The sequence below is a fragment of the Penaeus japonicus genome, unplaced genomic scaffold, assembly GCF_977035675.1.
Source record: "Penaeus japonicus unplaced genomic scaffold, GWHDUDI00000001_assembly GWHDUDI00000022, whole genome shotgun sequence".
Taxonomy (NCBI): Eukaryota; Metazoa; Arthropoda; class Malacostraca; order Decapoda; family Penaeidae; genus Penaeus; species Penaeus japonicus.
The window spans coordinates 14,512,229-14,516,086 of NW_028234424.1; the positions used below are offsets into that span (position 1 = coordinate 14,512,229).

A 3,858-nucleotide genomic window follows, 5' to 3' on the forward strand; every position below is an offset into this window, starting at 1 on the left:
GATGTGCCGCTCTCTTCGCCTGCTGCGTGTTCATTTCGGCGACATCGATGGTGGAGGTGAATAAGTTCCACAGTCGGGCTGCTCTAGCAGAGAAGGTGCGCTAATGCTGGCTAGACCGGGACCTCGGAACATCCACCAGCAGTCGACTAGATTGTACCGTTCTCGTACTTCTCTCTCGAACGATTGGTGGAAGACGGAAGCTGTAGAGATGAGGCATCTGCTGCACCTGAGCCTTGTGGAGCACTGTCAGAGCCCCGACATCGCGACGATGTTCCAGCGAGTCTGTGTAAGAGGGATTGGTAGCGTCTTGGATAAGCCCGAGGGCCCGTTTTTCTATTTTGTCCAGCCTACTGAGGTTGGTGGGCGCAGCGGAGGACCATGCCAGTGAAGCATACTCGAGATGAGGTCTGATCTGGGACTTGGATAGTGTGAGAATTCCCAGAGGATCCAACAGGTGTAATATGCGTCGGAGGGATGTCACTTTCAGAGAGGCTGTCCTGCAGATCCGGCTGATGTTCTTATCAAATCTTAGACTATTGTCTATGTCCACGCCAAGAATTGAAATAGAATCCTCTAGTGGAAGGGCAATATTATTCATTGAAATTTTGCCCTCATGACGTCTGACGCAGCCAAAGAATAATAATAATAATAATAATAAAGCCTTTATTTCCAATATACATTGGGTATTCATATACATATATAAGTGCTACAATCACAGATACAGTTGATTATAAAATTTTACCAAAAGAAACAAAAATATATTGAAATAAATAAAATACACATTATTTATTACCTAATCCTGAATTGACATAGTAATATATATATAAAATAATTGTTACATTCTTTGAAAAATATAAGATCTTATCTACAGAAGCATCACAATGGTCATATATGCAATCATATAGGTTCATTCTGCAAATAGGGGTAGTATAAATTATGTTACAATGTATTTCTTAATTTAGGAATCACAGTCATAAAATGCAAAAGGTTATTTTCTTGCAATGCAATAATTAAAATAGTTGCTGGTCAAGTGTAAAATGAATATAAACACAGCCTATATCAATACATAAGTAAATTTCATTTTAGAAACACACAAATATAAACACAAATATACATTTATAGTCATATACATTTATACAAAAACATACATAAACACATTTACAGATATTTACTTATAATACTCTTACTTTCAAATTCCTTTAATTTAAGTAACATATTAAAGTATAAATAATATAGTAAACATTTATGAGTTACATTCTATTTACAATTTATCCTACTATAGAGCAATTTGTTCATTTAATAGATATTTCTTCAATCTATCTTTAAAAGCAGAAAGTGAAGCTGTATCTTTTATGTGTGCTGGGATCTGATTCCATAACTGTGGACCCCTCACCGTCATCATTTTTGAACCAGAAGCTGTATTGGTTTTTGATATATGTAGATTATTTCTTTGTCTCGTAACTGTGCCAGTTATTTCGTTCAAAGTGCTAAAATTAAGAAACCATTCCGGAAAGCATTGGTGTAAGCATTTATATATTAAAATACATATGTCATATGTGTGTTTATTATTCACATTTAACCATTTCAATTGTTTAAAAGCAGGGGCTACGTGGTCATATTTACGTAAACCTCCAATGGCTACTTTAGCAGCATAATTTTGCAACCTTTGTACTATTTTAATTTGTTCTTTAGTTGTGCCACCCCAAATTATCGAACAATAGTTTAATAGACTTAATACTAATGACTGCACAACCATGATCCTTGTTGATTTTTCAAGGCTGTCTCCTACTCTACCAATAAAATGAAGAATACCATTAACCTTCCTACTTAATTCATCTACGTGAAAATTAAAACTCATATGTTGATCAAAGTAAACACCTAAGTTTTTTACCACTGTCTTGGGTAGTATACGATTGCTATTAAAATTTAATGAGATGTCATTTGGTAGTTGTGAAATCATAAATCGAGAGCCAATAAAAATACATTGAGTTTTGCTTTCATTTAGAAGAAGACCATTTCTCTGGAAATATAATTTGATAGTGGACAAGGAACTTTCTGCTCTCTCAATCAATTCTACAATATTGTCAGTTGTTCCAGTAAGGAGTATTTGAGTATCGTCGGCATATTGAACAACGAAACAATCTGGTATATATTCTGACAGGTCATTAACATACAAAGAAAAAAGAATGGGACCTAACACGGAGCCCTGTGGAACACCATAGCAGACATTTCTCTGGGTAGAAAGCACTCTTCCAATTCTCACACACTGCGATCTATTACTTAAATAATCTTGGAACCACAAAGGATTTATGTTCAATTTTCTACATTTTTCTACAAGCAATTGGTGGTCTACACTATCAAAAGCCTTAGATAAGTCTAAAAGTACAAGTAGAGATAAATTCTTATTGTCTATATTATCATAAATTTTATCTGAAATTTTCATAAGGGCTGTTTCTGTACAAAGTTGCTTACGGAAACCATGCTGATTGTTAGACAGAAGCTTTTGTGACTCTAAATATGACAACAGTTGATTTGCAACAATTTTTTCTAAGATTTTGGAAAATATTGGCAAGAGGGAGATGGGCCTGTAGTTACTTACATCGTCTTTGTCATTGCCTTTGTGTAGAGGAATTACATGGGATACTTTCCATGCGTTAGGAAACATATTTGTAGCAATCGAGGTGTTTATAATGATTGTTATGTAAAATACAATGACTGGCAATGAGTCTTTAATAAAGTGATAGGGAATACCGTCTGAGCCATAGGAGTTACTTTCTTTTAAGGATTTCATAGTTAAAATGATAGTATTGCAATCTACTGGATTAATTCTAAAAATATCAGTGGAACCTTCGTTCTGATAACTAGTCCTGTAATCAGTTCTCTCCTCCAAGGGAAGGTTTTCCCGTGACTTTACAAAGGCCTGCCTTCCAACATTTGCAAAATATTCGTTAAAAGTTTCAACTTTCTCCTTTAAATCATTAGTATCACGGGATTTAACCATTGCTTGGATCTTGTTAGTAGCAAAATTGACTTGCCATTGTGATCCCCATTCCTGGATTGCATGCAACTTTGAATTCATATCAATTGCAACGACATCATGATTTTCGCGTTTATGTGAGATGGAGAGAGTGCAATCATCAGCATACGCAGAGATTTCAGGATGTTCCATGAGCAAATCATCGATGTAAATATTCCAGAGGATTGGGCCAAGCACGGACCCTTGTGGTACTGATGCCTCCACTGGATACTTCTGGGACGATTGACCACCGACAACTACTTGTAGTGATCTTCCATTGAGGTAGTTATCGAATAACCCAAGAAGATTATTGCTTATGCCTCTGGCTTGTAGTTTAGTGAGGAGTCCTCTGCTATTACCAGAGTATCTTGACTGTTATCTAGTGCGTCTTGCCATTTTTTAGTAAGTAGTAATAGAAGGTCAGCAGTTGAACGGGATGACCGGAAACCAAATTATCTGATGGAAATTAGATTGTGATTTTCTAAATGTTCCATGAGCTGTTCAGCAATTATCTTTTCAAATACCTTGCTGATACATGGCATGAGGGAGATGGGCCGATAGTTTTCGGGATTGGCCTTAGATTGCTTCTTATGAAGAGGAATCACTCGTGCTTCTTTCCAGATGGTGGGCCAGCAATTTTCTTCAACAATAAAAGACTGTAAGAGTGACGATAAGGGTTGGGATAACTGACATTGTCTGAACCTGGTGCCTTCTTTGTATTAATACTTCGAAGGATCTTTTTCGTTTTGGCGTGGCACACCTGAAAACTAGAGAGTGCTTCATGGCACATCAAGGGTAACTCTGGAGGTGTCCTGTTGACATCCGGCACAGTCATTTTCCTG

At 36.6% G+C, this 3,858-nt stretch overlaps 1 pseudogene; it reads right to left on the bottom strand.

Annotated features, from left to right (window-relative positions):
• The window catches only part of LOC147469324 (uncharacterized), a 3,138-nt pseudogene extending 59 nt beyond the window's left edge, over positions 1-3,079 (bottom strand).
• Between the last annotated feature and the right edge of the window lie 779 nt (positions 3,080-3,858).